This window comes from Agelaius tricolor, unplaced genomic scaffold (assembly GCF_023055355.1).
Source record: "Agelaius tricolor isolate 1412-34295 unplaced genomic scaffold, bAgeTri1.0.p SCAF_2, whole genome shotgun sequence".
Taxonomy (NCBI): Eukaryota; Metazoa; Chordata; class Aves; order Passeriformes; family Icteridae; genus Agelaius; species Agelaius tricolor.
The window spans coordinates 47,723,063-47,741,576 of record NW_027269262.1 but is presented as its reverse complement, the minus strand read 5'-3'; the positions used below and the strand labels follow the sequence as shown (position 1 = coordinate 47,741,576).

Genomic DNA, 18,514 nt, shown 5'->3' with positions numbered 1-18,514 from the left:
TTAATATATGGAGCTAAACAGGAGGTACTCAAGGAATTTTGATTTGCAGAATATGGACACTGCTCATGCTGCAAAGATGACTACTATGACCACAGGCCATATTCAGAGCAGTATTTTAGACAAAACATGGGACATTGCTTGATACTTTCAAGAGATGTATCCTTGTATCATTTCTCCACTTTCCAAGGGCCATTCAACAACTCAGAGATAGCAATGAAATGTCTTACCACTTTGATCAAATGTCTGCTACATTCCACCTTCTTAGACGAGTTTTGTAACCCACTCTATTTCTGACGTGTTATGGTAGGTTGCAAAATTTGCCTTACTGCAGTTCCACAAAGATTATTAGTTATCTGATTATGGTAGATGAAGGGTCAGAAAAGAAAGAGCTGCTGAGTTTATGAGACAAACATCCATCTGATCAGCCATCAAAATCAAGTCTTCTAATGAGCCTGACTTGGTGAGTTTGTCACCATAGTGACTGGCACCTGTGAAGTGTCTGAATGTGGAATGCAGCCCAGGTTTCAAGTGCTTTTATTAAAACCACAAACAGTTCACATCCACCTGCTAGAAGTTTCACCCACCCTTCTAACTTCCCTTTGCAACCCACAGGAAGGAGAGCTTGTGGGGTAACAACACCAATACGTGCTGTGACCACCATGTAGCAAGATGTTTTTTAAGAAAAAAAAAAAGAGTGATCACCACAATCAGTTGTTACCAGAATTTTTTTATATAACTAACCTCTTTTCAAGCCTTTCAGATACTTGGATATGATCAAATGTGATCAAGTGCTGGACTAATTGACAGAGGCCCTCAAATCCAAACTAGAGATGACTGCCACAATGGGACATGCAAAGCCTTTCGGTGCACAACATGAAACAACAAAATTTACAGCAGTGCACACAAGCTTATGCTCAGAAATCACAGTCATGACAGCTGAAGAAACTAATCAGACTGCTTTGAAGGATGGGGAGAGAAAGATTTTCTCATTGCTGCTGCATTTTGCAGAGCCTTTCTCTGGAACTTTTTGGCCATCAGCAGCACAGACAAGCTTTCATTCACACTTCCCAGCCTGCAGCTGTCAATTTGGAGACAACTCAAGGCCCTGGCTTGTAGAAGATATTTAAATATCAATGTGTTGTGGCGATGGAAGGGAGAAAATGGAAAGTTAAGACCTGGAGACTCCCAAATTAACATATTATAAGAGCTGCTGGCAACTCATACAAAAGCATTTGTACAGTGTCCCTCCTGTGTGTCTCTATAAATCCAAATAATTTAAATTTAAATGAGAGATCACATGACAATTTGAATGAACCTCAAGGATGTTGTCAGTATTAAAAATCAGCTTATACTTGTAATGTCAAGAACACTACACTTCACACAATGAACTGAGGTACACTGAATAAAAATCAGTGTGTGCCAAAGGGCATTGTTGTACTGGACTGAGTTTGGAAATTAGTGCCACTTAACTAGATGTTGAATCCTGTAAGTGAAAGTGAAGTGAAAATGCCAAGTGAAAATGGCTGCTCCATTCCAGGCCACGGACAGGGGCTTAACGTGCACAAGGGCACACCGAGCTTGTAGCGAGACAAATACATTGTCTCAAATATTATGTAATGCCCACACAAACTGATTGGGCAGCTCTCCCAGATAATTGCTTCACACACTGCCTTAAAATCTTTCTAGCATGCAGACTCCTTTGGGAGCCAACTCACGCCCCCCTGGCCACCTAACTGTGTGCACAGGCAGGAACTAGGGACACTCTGGGGACAGGATTCAGCATGCCTGGGACTGCAGCTTTGGGATGTGCTTGCCTATGTGAATGAGCAGCTATTCGCATTCTGAGGCAGCTAAAGGGAAAATAGCAGTTACTCTGCTGTAGGAAATCATTCTTCCTCCTGGAGACCAGTCCAGCCAGATGAGAGATGGCCTTGTAGCTGGGATACACTTGGATAAGAGTCAGGATTCAATTTCTAGCTGTGCTACAGATTTCCTGTCTGGAGCTGGACTAAGTTTTTCTGTCATTTCAGGCCTCATATTAATTTCCCGTGTTTCTAGTACAGATAATTGTATTCGCCTTATTCACATGGGAATTCTCTGGATAAATACATTAAATGTTTATGTGGTTCTCAGATGCTATGGTGAAAAGAAGAGAAAGGCCATAGAAAACATCCAGTAGAGCCAAAATTCAGGACTGGCCTTTAATTTGTAAAGCAAGGCTATACTAAATGGTAATTCAAACCCATGCTACTAGATATTCATTATAAAACACCCCTCTCTGCAAATAAAGTGTCCTATTTACTGGTAGACAACAGCTGAGAGGGAGAAGTAAGATTAAATATTTTTATAGCAGGACTTGGCATGAGAAACTGGCAGCAGAGAAATTATGCTAATGTCATCACTGTTGCTTCCAGTTGCTGCAGAGAACCAAGAATTTGTTAATTCACATTGTTTGGCTCTGTAGATTTGGTGTCAATACTTGACAAAGAGATGGGTGCAATAAAAACCAATTTACTTTAATCTGGAGACTGGTATTCTGAAAGGTTGATACCTTTCAGCCTGCCTGCTGGCACCTTGCTATTTATGATATATCTGGGAGTTAGTTCTGGTATTTGGACTCATTAAAAATATTTCATGCAAAAAGTATTTAAATATAGCCGATGGCAGTAACTTACTACTAATGCTAGCAATGAGTTTCCTTGGGGGAAAGGACAGGTTTCATCTTTTAAAATAGCTGCACATCTACCAGACAAATTCCTCCTAAGGTCAGACAGGGCACTGAGTGCACTGACAGGCCTCACCATGACCAGTCTCACCTGGGGCTCACACCTTCTGCCCATGTGCCTTAGTTTCTACCTGGGTTGCATGGCAGGTGTACCTGCCTCCAGCTGTAGTACAGCTGTGGATGTGTCTGGCCATGGAACTACACCCCATCCTGGCTGGACACACCCCAGGCCATGTCTGACCATGGTTCTCCTCACTCCTGGCCTCTACTCATCCCCATCCCCAGGGAGAGGAGGCTGGGGCCACCTCATTGTCCCCTGCCACCCCTGGAGGTGGGACAAGCTTGGCTGGGAGGACCCTGCTGCCCCCATGGGGCTCCCCGATAACTCCCAGTCCTTGGGAGCAGCTGGCCCCTGTGGCATCCTGCCTGCCAGGCTCTCAGGCTGCCCCAAGCCCTAAGCCAGCAGAGCCAGGCCTGCAGCTGCACAAGAGCTGGCCCTACAAACCTGGCCTGACTCTGGGCTCTGACCCTCTGTTGGGGTTTAACCCCAGCCAGCAACCAAGCCCCAAGCAACCCCACCATCAGTGCCGGGGGTGGGATTGGAAGGGAAAAAGCTGGAAAATTCATGGTTTGAGATATAGACAGTTTAATGGGGAAAGCAAAAGCTGTGTACACAAACAAAGCAAAACAAGGAATGAATGAATTCAGTGCTTCCCATGGGTAGGCAGGTGTTCAGCCATCTCCAGGAGAACAGGGCCCCATTACACATAATGATTTCTTGGAAAGACAATTGTCACCATTCCAAATATTCCCCTTCCTCCTTCTTCCCCTCCTTCATACACTGGGCATGACACCACATGGTCTGGAATATCCCTTTGGTCAGTTTGGGTCAGCTGTCCCAGCCATGTCTCCTCCAAAACTCCCAGGCAGGCCCAACTCCCTTGCCATAGCAGTATGAAAAGCAGAAAAGGCCTTGGCTTTGCACAAGCCCTGCTCAGCAATAACAAAAACATTTCTATATTATCAACCCTGTGTTCAGCACAAATCCAAAACACATCCCTTCCCTAGCCACTGTGAAAAAATGAACTCCAGCCCAGCCAAAACCAGCACACCCTCCCACAGCGCAGGCCTTGCCCAAACACTGACTCTGACTGACCCCCTCACTAGGGGCACTTGATGATCTTCAGGGGCCACCTGAGAATCCCCACTTGACCTCCACCCATAAGCCTGCTAGGGCTCTGGGGCTATACAGGGTCTGCCTGAGCCTCCTGCCTGGCTCCAACAATCCTCATCCCTTTTCCATTTCTGTGTTCCTGCCCTGGTTCTGTGTCCCCTGAAATGGCCCCTACACCCCACAGCAACTGAATTCCCCTTCAGAGGAATCTCATCAGAGCCCACTTCTCTTTTGGATGAGTGGATATATCTCTCTGGGAGGGAGTTCCAGGCAGGAGCAGCCCTGCTGGCCCTGTCCAGCCTCACTGAAAGCCCTCCCCTGTCAACCCTGCCCTCAGACCCACCTCAGCTCAGGACATGGCCCCAGTCCCTGCCTGAGCTACCCCAGCTGTGATGGCAGCTGTGCAGAGCCATGGACCTCACTGCTCTGGGCCCCGAACCACAGGCTGAGCCCTGCCTGAGCTGGGCCTGACTTCATCACTATGGACAGGCTGGCAGTCCCTGGGCCCTGTCTGATCCTGGTCCCTGTCACTGGGACAGAGCTTGCCCTCAGAGCTGTCTTGGCAGCATAACCTTGTCTGGTAACCTTCCCAGTTCTGGCTGTTCCCTCAGACCTGCCCTGCCAGCCATGCTCCTGGCTCACCAACCCTCCTGCACCCCTGGCAGTGCCACTGGTACCACTGAGAGGATGACAGCAAGATTTGCTAGAATGCTGATATTTACAGCTGAGTTAGGGCAGCACAAATAGAGTTGGTGCAATTAGAGGAGCCTGGAACCTCTCCCCTCTAAACCCTGCTCTTTCATATAGACACTGCAGAGTCATGTCTACACATGCACTGCTGTGCAGTGTTTTGCTTCAGCCAAACACTGGCTGGAGCACCAAACCTACAGAGCAGAATGAAAATGGGAGCTGGGTAATCATCCTTGGGCTACAGGGGATATCAGCTTCATCAGCCCTTCAGTGCTCTACAGACCACATTGTCCATCCTGCACTGCTCTGCACAGGTGTTATCCAGGCTGTCTCATGGACCTGCAGTTTGCTCCACAGAGCAGCATGGACTTCATCTTTGTACCTTGCTTCTCTACCCTTCATATGTGCAATCACAGGATGCATTCTTTCATGTTTCTCACTGATGTAGGAATATGAAATTTTAGCAATTACTTTCATAATAATAGTGAAAAAAACCCCAGATGTTTCCAGGTTGTTCACAGAAATTGCATGAGGGAGGAATGAACCAGGGAGATAAGGTGAAGGCAACCTTGGTAGGGAACAGCTGAAATAGAGACCAAGTAATTTTCAGCTTTAGTGTTTAACTTCACCCAAAGGAATTTTGGCACATGCTCCAACAGTTATGCAGTAGATTCATTAAGCAAACAGTAATTAGGAAAAAGCTCAAAGCACTTACACATATACTCACACGTTCTCTGGTTACTGCACCAGTTCCTAGCACTGTTAAGACCTGCAAGGAAATAAACATTCAAGACTTGCTTCTGGTTTTCCAAATTCCCAGTGGAGTTGCTCAGTAGTGCAAAGGATGGAATAACAGGACACTGTTTTCTATGTGTTTCATAGAAAATGTAATACATGTTATAAAACTTTTTATTGATTTTTTTTCTGCTTTCTCTTTTCCACAAGCAATGTAAAGAATTATATAACAGGGTGTGTGCAGCACACACAGTAAAGAAATACACATACAGTAGATCTGGGGTTTTAACAGTGCTGCTAAGTATAGCATGTTGGGAACACAGATTCTGAACCAAACTTCCAAATTCACTGGAAACCACACATTTAAAAAACAAAAAGTCCATTCCCATTTAATACTTAATGTTGGCTGCCTTCCTTATGCAAGCAATGCAGTCCTTTTACATTTTTTTTAGAATGGAGCTATTTATTTAAACTTAAGGGAATACAGGTGCAGAGTATGTATTAAGATCCTGTAGCAAACACATTTAATAGTATTCTGAATCACTAGTTCAAACTGAACTCTGAATATGTGAAGGAACACTATCAACATTACATCAGTACTGGAGTCACTGTAGTATTATTGAAATAAAATATTAAACCTCCAAGCTTTGAAACAGTTGCATGTCCCATCTGGATATGTATATCCTCATTTGGAAAAGTTGGCTTCTTAATACATGAGGGTTTAAACCCAGCTGGTTCAGTGACCCACTGTATTGATTCCTTTATTTCCCATTTTGCTTTGCATTCAGCATCTGGGATAAGAAAAATAAGAATCAAATACAGTGAGGGTTTCTAGAGAGCTATTTTTTTCCTGACAAACTGCAAAATCTTTATGAAGTGGTAGAAATTCAGGAAATAGAAAGCAAATGAAAAGTTGGAATTGCTGTTCTGTCTATATTGTACTTTTGGCTATACTTATGCAGTGTTGCAATGACTATGTCAATATCCAGACTAGGTTCAAACTAAGCAGATCAGGACCTGTAGGAAGTAGAGCAGTCTTCTGTGGGAATGAGTATATCTTTGGCAGCATATATTTAAGTAAAGCACCCTAAAACATGGACATGGCTGCCTGAAATTTTCAGCAGAAAAGCTTCCTGACAAAAAAAAAAAAAGCATAAGTTTAAGTAAGATGAGTTTTTGAAGCAGCATTTCTCTCCCACACAAGGGAAAATTTTTTTCTATAAAAAATGAATCATCTGAAAATTACATCATAATTTCTCTGCAGGCTCTTCAGGTCCTTGCCATTCTATATTGACAGAGTTCCTGGTTCAAATTCCATGATTTATGGCATCCCATGAAAGCTTTGTGCTGCACTGCAGCACCCAGAGTAGGTCAGCAGCTGTAGTGTGTCAGTGAACATATGGGGCAAAGAATGTGACCCACAGCAGTCAGCAAAGTAACCTTTCAAAATAAAAATGAGTGACTTCCATCTACTTTTTCATTTTCACTCAAATATTTTAGTTTGAATAACTTCTTTTCCAGTTTATTTTTGGCCAAATATCCGTTAAAAATTATTAACAGGCTTTACTCTGGAAGCCTCTCTGGATATAAAAGCCACTTTAAATCTTTTAGAAGACAATCCTGGTAGTGGGGCTCCCCCGCAGACTCAAATTTCTGGCACAGAAATACAGGTTGAAATAGTAATACATCTACTTCAGTCATATCCAATATTGCTGTCTGTTGAAATATGTCAACATTTGTTGATATCATTATTCAGGATTTGAAGAAGGAAAAACCCAATATTTGTCAATAAATGCATATAAGAGATATTTAATCTAAAGGTTTTAAATAGAAAATAACAGTATAGTAGCAAAAAGTGATATTCACAATTATTTTGTCTGGCCAGTCATTTCTTGCATAGATCTCAGTCTGTAAATATCTACCTGTAATAATCACCCACTTTTACTTTGAACCTATATGCATACTGGGAACATGAAATAGATCACTTCTGAATGATTAATGGGGCCATAAAGTGGAATCCATAAAGTTGATTTTACAATCATAGCATGACTGTCTTACAGAAAGAACTTCCTGGTTACTTCTCCTCCCGTGTGAGTGAGCTTCATCCTACTCTGGACACAAACGGCGATGGCGTTTTGTAAGTCAGTGGAAGCACGTTAATCTCCACTGGTGATCAGCCCTCAGCTTTCCCAAAAGCACCACTCCTGTTTTCCTGCAATGCAGCATTATGCAGTAGTGGATGGGGGGAGTGTCTGGGTGAGATACAGAAGCAAAGTCATCACTGCCTGTGTCACAGACCTGCAAGAGTTAGACTAAGCCCAGTTTGTCCTTTCAAAGCAAACACAGAAGTAGAACACCCAATTCAAGCATTTACTGTACATTATCCAGCCTTCTCTCAAGGCCTGTGTGTGCAACTGCAAGCAAAGTTAGATCAATTGATTATACATCTCCAAATAACTCCACCACACTGCATCTAGAATAATATTAATTTACATGTAATTAGAATAGGCTTTTTATTTCTTCCTTGCAAGTAGCTAGAAGAAACCATCAGAAAATGAGATCAGATATATCAGTAACATACAGCTGAACCAAACCCCTCATCCCAGCTAACTGTAACAAATAATACATTTTTTCTAATCCAGGTATGAACACCCCATAACTTGGCAACAGTATTTCTAGGTATACCAAGGTGTATATTTTATGAAGGAAAAATACCAGCTATAATAACTTGATCTGACACCAATGAACTGAGACAGGGAGTCAGGCACGTGCAGCTCTCTCTGGCAACAGGGATGCTGTTTATGAAGGAAGCCAAGGGCCCTCTGCTACTGACAGTTCCAGAGTATCCCTCAAAGTGATGGCAACCAGAATTTCTAGATTAAACCAGCACTTACCAAATTTTGAGGTTCATGTTGACTCTGAAGAAGATATCCTCATTTCTCGTCCATGAAGTTACCACAGGATAAGGGTACTGTGCTACTCAATGTATCCATCCAAGCACGGATTTCATGTACTTTCATTAACACTCCTAATGATCATACTTTTGGTTAATTTGTAGCACTCCCCTGAGAATCCCTTTGTGCATAAGCCCCTTGCATAAACCAACAACAGCTGTAGCCATGCAAACTCACTGTTGCACACAATATACCAACAAAGAAATTTCCATTTCTATGTTACTTCCATGGATACATCTTCATTCATGAACACTCTGCCTAACTGGGAAAATCACTGAAATGCTATTAAGCCCACTTTTCTACCTCTCCAAATGGCAATTATAGATTTTCAGTCAGTCCAGCAAAACTTGTAAGTGTTTAGGAGCAAGCAGTGAGAATTGATCGTCATCTGTTAGCATTTCCCACTTCACATACTATTTAAAATCTTATGGCTGTAAAATTGAACATTCAAGCCTGTTTTAACTGCTGGTCTGGTTCTAGCCAGAAATAGGATCCTGAATAAGCCAGATATCCATACTTCAACATTTTCTGTTCTGAAGCAGATAAGAATAATTATAAATCAGGCTGTATTTTAGTCAACAGCATATTATTTTGTTAAATAATGCATCAAAGAACGTTATTTGGGAAAACTGAAGGATTGGAGATGTTTTTACTTCTTTATATTTTCCCAAAACCTGGCATTTTAATCAAAGAGGTCAATTTTGCCAAATAAGCCCTTCCCTCTTCTCCTTAGCTATTTTATTGCAAAAGAACTGCAAAGCAGATAAATCCTTGGAAGAAGCTGAGATCAGCACAAGCTCCTTGCTAACCCAATGCAAAGAGTTACATGGCAAAACATCACCACTGTGGCACAAACCTGGTGTTTGACACTGCACTCCTGGGAAACACAAGAAGATGCCAGCAAACAACAGGCTTCATCTCACACAGTCCCCTTCCCACTTTCTAAGAGATGCAAAGAAACTGTTTCCATCAGGTGCAGATGTATTTAAGCTCACACCTTTCTTTTTTTCCCAAGCAGACTATTTTGGAGTATTTCTGTAGGGGAACAAGAATGAATATCAAATTACACTGAATCAAATTACACATTGGATCAAATTCTCCTCACACTCCAGGTTTCATCATTACCATTGTTCCTCCAGCCTGTCAGTCTCACAGGCTGATGGTGTGTTCCTGACAGAGTTACTCCCATCAAAACTGATGAGACAAGTCCAGGATTGGGAAAATGGAGGGTACCAAAACTCCAGCTTTGAAGGAAAGATGACTTACCACAAGCTTCCTCCTCTGGTAGCACACCAGTAATCTATCTGTATTCCATGCAGAATAGCAAATGCTGGCAGCCTCCTTCAAGCATGACATATAAAATAAAAAAATCCCCATAGCATGATAAAACAGTATGATGAAAAAAAGATTAAGTAATGCTAGTCAGCTGAGGATTGGCTGTCAATCTTTTCCCCATTTTTCTGAAGCAAGCAGGGAGTTGAAACAGCAGATATTCTAAACCTTCACACCCCCCTCCCTCATCAGCTTGTGTTGTGCTGCCAAATGTGAGTTTGCCTAATTTCATGGCTGTGAGTAGTTGATAAAAAGCCCTTTTCAGCTTCTTTTTAAACTCTATCCAAGCAGGAGTGAAAGATTAAACAGGAAAGCCAAGTCACACTATTTTAGCTGTCAAATTTAAACAGAGAAGCACCCCTATTCTCATACCTCCTGCTCTCAGAAAAGGAAATACCTAGTTATTTTAGAAAAGGATCTTTTAGATCTTAATACTGAAGTGAATTCTTCCCCAGAATGACTGATCACTTCAGCAAACAGATCAATACATGAAGGCCAAGCATTTACTAGCAGACCATGGTAGCACAGGCAATTAAATTACCAAGTTTGTAGTTTTCAGTAAGGAGTTGCTTTTGTGAAAAAGCCCCCAGCCATTAAAAAAATGAAAACAAACTCCCAATTATCCAGACTTAGAGAAAAGCAGCTTCTTGTCCAAACCCTAAACAAGGACCTACAGATTAAAGCACATTCTTTAAGTACTCAGCTTCCTGTAGCTGCAGACATCAGTCCTCACTGGCTGTGATACAAGGGAGGGCAAAATCAAGCTGTAGAGCCTGCCCAGGAGAGGGGCTGGTTTGCATCTCTGCATGAGAGCAGACACTGGAAGAGGGCATGTTGGGGGGGAAGGACTTCTCTGGGCAGAAAGCAGCACTCCCTGCCAGTGACACAGCTTCTGAAATGAGCTGTAAGACCATTTTAGTTTGGACGCCAGGTGAAACATGTACCCTTCTAATAGGGCCCAGTCCCTTTAGACTTTCTGACCATGTCGACCTGTAACTTTCACATAAACTAGAAAACAAAACAAATTAAATAACTGGAGCCACAGTGGTGCCATAACACCTTTTTTCTTCATGATGAAATGTCACAAAATGCAAGTAACATTTACATTTACAAAGTTAACTCCTGACACCAAAGCAAAATGGTTCTCAATACCGAGCAAGAACATTTGACACTTTCTCCTGAAAATCATTAAGGATTCAGTATCCTTCTTAACCTGATTTCATTATGGAAGCAGTATTGGAAGAGTGATTATTAAAAAAGGTGTGGAGAGATAATGACTGTGGATTTGTGGGAGTCTGTAATTCATGAGGACATGAAAGCTTTGCCCACTAAATTTCTTTCCTTTATTACAGATTACCACAAATATGACAAAAGTTGCCACTGGAAAACATATCTATGGTTAATAAAATGAATATGAATGAATATATATCAAGTTATTACAAATTAATATCATATATCAAGTTATTACAAATTAATATCTGCCATCAATAATATATATTATCAAACAAGAGCATGATATCAATTAACAATGACATGAATCAGTACTGTGGTACAACCAATGACAGCAGCAGCCAAGCAGTTATATACTATTTTAGATTACTGTTTATCATGAATGAAGCAAATTTATCAATGACACAACAGCAGAAATTTTTATGATTACTTATATTAATATTTATGCTATTGATATGAAGTGAATGAGCCAGATTTCAAAAGCAGCAAAACCATCTCTGGAGGAGAAAATGTGGGAACAACCTGGGGGACCAACCCTTCCTGAAAGACAGGAGGAGACAGAGAGTTAGAGAACTGATAGAGTCCCATTTCCAAAATGATCCATATCACAGACTCTTTTTTTAGCCAGCTGTCCCTGGGGAGAGCCCAAATGCTTATAGAAAGGTTGTGTGGGATTCAACCAAGAAGTTCTCAGGCTCAATTTTGGATAAATGTAAGGTGTTTTAATAGCACATAGTCATAAAAGGGAGTGGGACATTGGGCAGCCAATAGATTCTGTTTAATTTCTATTTTTCACAGACAATTGTGGATCCTGTTATCTGTTCCTTCAGAGCTATTATTTTTTTCAGACTGTTTTCCACCTTCACGTGACAAATTGTTGTTACAGTCTCCTTGTTTGGTGCTTATCAGTGGTATCTGTGGATGTTTCTGGTTTCTAGGTACTTCAGCTGCACTTCAAAGAGGCCAGCTGCACTTTTCAAGGATGTTTTTCACTAGTTCACAGGGCTGGACCCCAGGCTCGCAATTCCAGGGAGCTCTTTCTATGTCAGTCTTTTTTTGAGCAGACATATCTTTCGTTCACTAATTTTTCTTTCGAACAATGCTGTCTTTATGGCACATCACTCCCCTAAAAGGCTGTTTTTAATAAATAGTAACATGTTAAGTATGCAAGATTTGGCTCCCAGATCAACAGCATATTCAGTAGGGAACTGGCTAAAAGGTGAAAATCTCAGATTAAAATATGTGAGTAAAAAAGATGAAATCAAGAGAAGGATGTACAAAGAAACAGGACTCAGCAAAAATATTTTCTTTCAGAAATGCCAGAGCTCTACAAAATTACTCTGTAATGTTCCGACCAATTCCACCACTAAGCACTGTGCCGTGGCCTCAATTTTCCATCCTGCAAAAATTAAGCATGGGCAGAGTCTCCAAGAACTCAGCAATGACTGTATTTTATTTGATATTTTAAAGCCAATCATGTGTATAGATTATTTCAAGATCAAGACCACATGCAAATGAGGGCAACCAGGATTTCTCTCAGTTAATGAGCATTCTTACATTGAGGTCCCAGGGGCATCACCTTTCCCTCTTGTTTGGCCCAGAGAGCTTTCAGAACAGAAGCTATAGCCAGGTGGACAGCGCCCTTCTCTGGTCCAATCTACTGAACAAAAAGATGTTGAGTCATCCTCAGTGGCTTGATACTCACAGCTTCTGTTAAATGATATTTTGTTCCCCATGGTTTAAAAGACTGCACTGTTGATAACACAGCAAGGGGAAAAGTCACTGATACTGGAAAAAAAAAACCCAAACCAACTCATATTGGTTAAAAATTACAAAAAAAAGAGAAGGTGCAGAAATGTGCAACTTGTATAAAATACCTCCCTAGAATTCTGCCCGGTCACTTTCACACTGGCTTGTCTGAGAACCACGTGTTCCCAATTTCTAAGAATGCAAATGGAATTATTTTGTGAAAATTCACAACTTACATGTTTGTTACAATCCTTTTCACAACAGCACCCTAAAACGTGTCTTACAGCAGAGTTGCCTGTTGCTGGTAAGCTCTCTGGAGAAGCTTTCAAAGTTGTTGACAATTTCTCCCATGTCTCTATTGACCACATGAATAAAGAAAGCCTTGACAGCACATATGACTGCCAAACATAGCTGAATTTACTGCTTCATTACATCCAAATGCCTATAACAGAAGGACTGTGGGCCCTTTCCTCAGCTGGTACTTTGAGAATTAGCCTTTTCAGACAGTCTCTGAAGTTGAAGTATCAGCATGGAGCCATTCATTTTGTGCCCAGACCTGGGTGGCCACTGTCAGTTTAGTTGAGTGGCCATGTTTCATCTTATACTTCCTGTTTCCAGATGCTTACCCTTTCCTCAAAAAATAATAATAGTCAAAAAGAGCTTTCAAGACGAAAGTTATTTTGTATCACCTCCCACTCCACAGAGGAAGAAAACAGCCACCATGGACTGGCAGTCCAAAACACTGTTAAGGGGACAGAGGCTGTGATGAAAACAGCTTTTCTTCAAATTATGCAGCCTTTACATACCATGTCTTTCCAGCCACTGCTGCATCTCCCTGAGTTGTTTTGGTACTTGCAGTCATGTTCAAGTTCTCATTTCCTCATAAGGCATTCTGTTTCTGGCAGTGAGGTAATGGCAATTGTGCTCCAGCTGTTTTAAGTCCCCAAGACTCAGGGCTATACCAGAATTGTTTCTTTCCAGTCCCACATACCACTACTCAATGTCAACATTTATTCTGAGCAAAGGGTTTGCCAGGGTAAACCGCATGCCAATCTTCTTCAGCAAACTGCAGAGTGTCAGAGAAAGAACAGACAGAGCATAAGCCTTGAGCCAGTCATCATTTTCTTCAGCAGCATGGAATATTCAGTCTTGAGAGCTAAGAGACAGTGATTCCAGCTCTGTGAGTTCTCCCCTGCTTAAGAGATTTGCTTGAGGTACGAGTAACTGATGCCTGAAATAGTTTTGTGAGAACTTTGCGTGATTCTGGCTAAGACATTTTCCTTGCCTGTGTCTCAGTTCCTCTGCTGTTCCCACCTGCATTTTGGGAACAACATCTCATCCCACTTCTCTTGGATGTGATGAATCATGTACTCCAGTGCCTGAGGTCATTTATGTATCTAGGCAGGTTGTACTATGCACATTTCACCCATGACAACGGGGAGGGATTTCAGCATCTTATAACAAACCAGGTGATACACAGGCTCAAGTCTTAGGATGACTAAAGATAATGGTTTGTTCCTAAAGAAGCTTAAAATAACTGAGTACGTACTTGCTAGATCCTAAGCAAATTAAAAAACCAAACAACAAATGAGACATTCCTGTGAGAAATTATTTCTGTGAGAAATAATTGCAGAGGTAGATTGAAGGAGGAAAAGGCATGATATCATCAAGCCAGAGGTTTTGTGGGTGTTCAGCTGAGTGCTTAGAGGGTTTTGACATATTTGAAGTGTCAATGAAACAGACTGGAATAGCAAAGAAGGAAGTGCTCATTCTATGGTCTAGGGCTGAAAGGGGATGGCTGCAAACCAGTGATGTCTGGAACCCACACTGAGATACAAGAAGGGAGCCACAAGAACTGTAGGGAAACTCGTGAATGTGCTCACTGGACAGTGCTTGTGGAACAGTCACAGAAGCTGTGTCCTGTCCAAACTGCCTAACAAAAACCTCCTGCCCCCTGGTCGTGTGTCTGAGATGTGGCAGCTCAGTGACCTGGGAAGGCAGATCTCATTGACACATTGTCACTGCCTTTCTCAGAGGCCAAGGTCCAGCACTGACCCACATGTGGGCTGTCTGAAACGTGCCTAGCTGCATCCAGGACCACTGGGCAAACCTCAAGCTAGAGATCCACACTCCATGCTGTCTTCATAATGTAATTGGTACACTGGCTTTGTGGCAGCCAAACTGCTGTGCAGGACTGGGCCCACAGGTTTTATACGAGTTTCTCTCTCTCTTGGTGGCTTTTTTTTTTTTTAGTAGCTCAGGTGTCCATTGTGAACAATAATGGGAAATTACTACAGCTTTTCTTCTCCAAGCTCAGGACCAGGGGCCAAAGTCGGTAGATGATGCTAAAAGTTGCCCATCTGAAAGGAAATGTTCAATTGACCAGATGCTAGATTCTGGCTGCTGCTTTATCATGGTCTTCAATTTGACCCTGGAGGAGTCAAAACACCCCTTTTCCTCTTGATAAAGTATAATGACAGAGATAATGACACTGATCTCATTTGTTTGAGAGCGTGTGAGAAATGCTATGTATTAGGCAATAAGGGTTGTTGGGCAAGATGGTAACTGCCTTAGAAACCCCTGGGAGAGGTGCTGCCCCTCAGTAGATTTCTGTTTATTGCCTGGCATAATAACAGTGTCTGTCTTGGAACAAAGAACAAATGAAACCCAAGCTATTTCATCAATAGATCAAGAGCATTTCCACAAGACAGGCTGACCTTTCATAGTGGATATCCATCCCACTATCCTCCTGACTGCTCTTTGTCATCTCCAGGTTGAAAAAGGGGTCATTCCTTCCTACTTTACTGATCAATTGAAATCAGGGGCATATCTATTGCTAAGTATATACACACTTGCTCTCCGGAACACTTAGTAGCAGTCTGAACAGGCTGGGGCCATTCTAATGACAGTGGCGCCAGAGCTCATATTTAGCCTACTTGTAATCTGCTCATTATAACCCTTAACTCATTGAGGCAATTGATTGAACTTCACTTCCATGTGGAAAAAAAAATCCTCTCCTTGCAAATGGCAGTTCTTTGATAAAGATGTCAAGAAAATTCAATGGACAGATTTTGATGCAGTCACTTTAACAAGTGACACTAGACTAAAATGTAAATTTGGAAATTGTTTCTATTGCACTTCTAATCTTTTAGCACAATGGAAATAATATACATATGTGGTAGTCAGAAGCCATTTTGAAAGACAGAGTCATTCCAGAAATGAAGAGGATAATACAAAACAAAATCAAAACTCCAGTGAAGGGGTACAGATCTAACCTTGCTCTTATAAAGCTGCTTAATTTTCCAGGCACCCTTTACTTAAAAAGAGAAAACACCAACCTGTGAATTCTCATATGTCCATGCTTTTACTGCACAGCCACAATGGAGAAATAAAAGCTGATTGGTTGTAAACACCCTGGCTAGAACTGAGAGGAGAGGAAGGTGGATAGGGGCCACCCAAGGAACCCAAGTCATCTAGTCACCAGCTTTCACTCTTAGGAATGTGAACCAACACTCTTGCCTTTTACTGGGAACTCTCTGGAAGGACAAAATCCCTGACTTGGCCCCTTGGCAGGACTAAACAGGGGCTGCAATTTAGCATGGTCACTCCCTTTTCCACAGCACACCATGAGCTGCCCCTGAGTGGCATTTTCTACCCTTGCTGGAGAAGCAGGGAAAAGTCCTCACTGTTCTCATGAAGAAGCAGTCAAATGATTAGACGTTTTCTTCACATGTGGTACTTTTATCATAGCAGTCATACTGAACTGAGATTTATCATATATTGTTTTTGAAAGAGCAGAAATGCTTCCTTACCCATCCTTACTTCAGCAAATACACCCCTGGCACTGCCAAACACTGAAGCCAAGAGAAGGATCAACAATCCTTTAGCCCCTGGAAGACTGCCCCAAATGTGAATAAATGTGTTTAATAAATGTGTGGGAAGAGGTATTGAATGAGTGGTGAATCCAGCAGCTGGCACCTGTGGAGGTGCAGGAAAAAAGGTGCATCGTTACATGCCTGGGATGGATTTTCAGGAGCAAAGGTAAAATGCCCAGATTTATCCATTTCCCAGTATGTACTTACCAGCAGCCTCAGCTAGAGACTCAATAACCTAGCAGCAGGGCACAAAGGAAGTGCTCCTACTGGCAGTAACTTTTTGATTAAAGAAAGGAATGCTTTCACAGCAGTCAGCTTTCCAGTTGGTACATGACTAATTCATCAAGACTGCTTGTATTCAGGTTTCCCTTTTAGATTTCCAGTCTGTTTCTAGACCCTGCTGAGTTTAACTGGGTATCTGTCCTGTCTTTAAGAAAAAAACAAAAACAACACAATGGCCAACACGTTTCTCCTTGCCTACAGTAAATTAAATTCAAAGAGAAGATGGACAGTGTTCTGTAAAAATACACAAAAAAGAAATACTTTATACCCTAACAACAGTGGTTGTTACAATTTGACAAAACCTATGCCTTTAAAGAGAATGTTAAAAAAATATTATCAATGTACTACCTACAGAAAGCATGTTTGCATGCAGAACTAACAAAGAAAATAAGCTCAAAGAGCAGGACCAGAGAAGAACATGGGTCCCATGGGTAATGTCTGAACTCTGTAAAGTTCTTAGGCACACCATATGGAGAGGAGACATGGAGAGGAGGGAAGCCTGACAGAAAATCCTACATCCACATACATTCACTAGGAAAGGAATGCTAAACTACCTCCCAGAGTCTGATATGCTGTCTATTTGGGATCCAGGGACCAGTAACTCTCTTGACAGGCTCTCAGTATCTTTTTGCTGGTTTTTTTGTGGATTTTTTTTTTTTTTTAATTTGCTAAGAGCTGATCAAGGTTCGTTCTTAGAAATTTCTGAGAGCAAAACAATGCTTGGGACTCCTCAACTAATATGAAGTCGATCTGCTAGAAACCAGCCAGGGTGAGGTGCCCAGAGTTACCAGAGAGAACAGAAGCAGCACTTGGCATTAGCCTTGCTCCATTTCCACTGTGCACAAGGGAGCAGATGCTCTTCAGTTCCCCTGCATTTCTACCTCCTTTTCAAAATATGACAGAGACAAGAACATATGACATCTGCCATGCCACACCCCTCAGCCTGCTTCCCTCTGCCCAGTGATGAAGTGTGGTACTTCAGCTGCTTGCCTCCATCCTTCTATCCCACTCACCCCCTTTTCCTCCCCTATGCTAAGGGAGAAAGAAGCAGGGAAGCTGTTGCTGTTTCTGTAACTAACACTCGCTCTGTGTCACTAGAAAAAGGTGCTGAGAAAATAATCTGGTCCTTGAGGAAATGCTAAAGTCTGCAGCTGAGGGCGAAGTTCCTCTGTGGGTTCTGCTTCCAACTCTCAACACCCTCATAAGTCTCTCACAGCTGACACCCAGCTAGCCAGGATTCTTGATCAGAACCCAGGTTTTACACTCCAGGCTGTTACATCAAAAATAGATACAACCACCTCACTTCCCTCTCCTGACTCTTCCCACCCTATCTTGGAAAGGTGTCTGTCAGAGATGCGTATTTGGGAGGATGCTCCCAGCCCCACACTGACAGTCACTCTCCTGCAGTGCCTGGAAGGTCAAAGGCAGTTTTGTTCCTGTACTACAATGAGGCTGAAGTGGGAACAAGATGTGTGTCTATGAAGGAACCTGCACTTTCAGACATTTGCACAAGGCAATAGTTATTGGGTGAATCACAGTTCTGGACTGAGACACTTATCCACCCAGACCTGCTTCTGGTGCCCAGATCAGCTGTTCCAATCTAGCCCTAAATTCCTAAAGCCAGGTGTGAGAATTTGAGTCTCCTGCTTGCAATGTACTGCTTAGCTTATGTTGAGTGCTCCTGTGGTTTAAACCCAACTTGATTGTGTAGCTCTAAGCGAAGGCGTGTCGGGGGAATGTTGCCACAAATACAAACATCTACAGCATC

The 18,514-nt window shown here is 42.2% G+C and overlaps 1 long non-coding RNA gene across 1 annotated transcript in view; it reads right to left on the bottom strand.

The window, feature by feature from the left end:
* LOC139585319 (uncharacterized) overlaps nucleotides 1-9,802 on the bottom strand; it is a 40,253-nt gene extending 30,451 nt beyond the window's left edge. Inside the window, exons 1-5 of the long non-coding RNA XR_011677036.1 lie at nucleotides 9,545-9,802; nucleotides 9,135-9,313; nucleotides 8,219-8,352; nucleotides 7,383-7,576; nucleotides 5,317-5,358 (exon numbers count right to left, since the gene is read on the bottom strand). This is a non-coding gene — a long non-coding RNA (uncharacterized lncRNA). The remainder of the gene's footprint in view (nucleotides 1-5,316; nucleotides 5,359-7,382; nucleotides 7,577-8,218; nucleotides 8,353-9,134; nucleotides 9,314-9,544) is intronic.
* Between the last annotated feature and the right edge of the window lie 8,712 nt (nucleotides 9,803-18,514).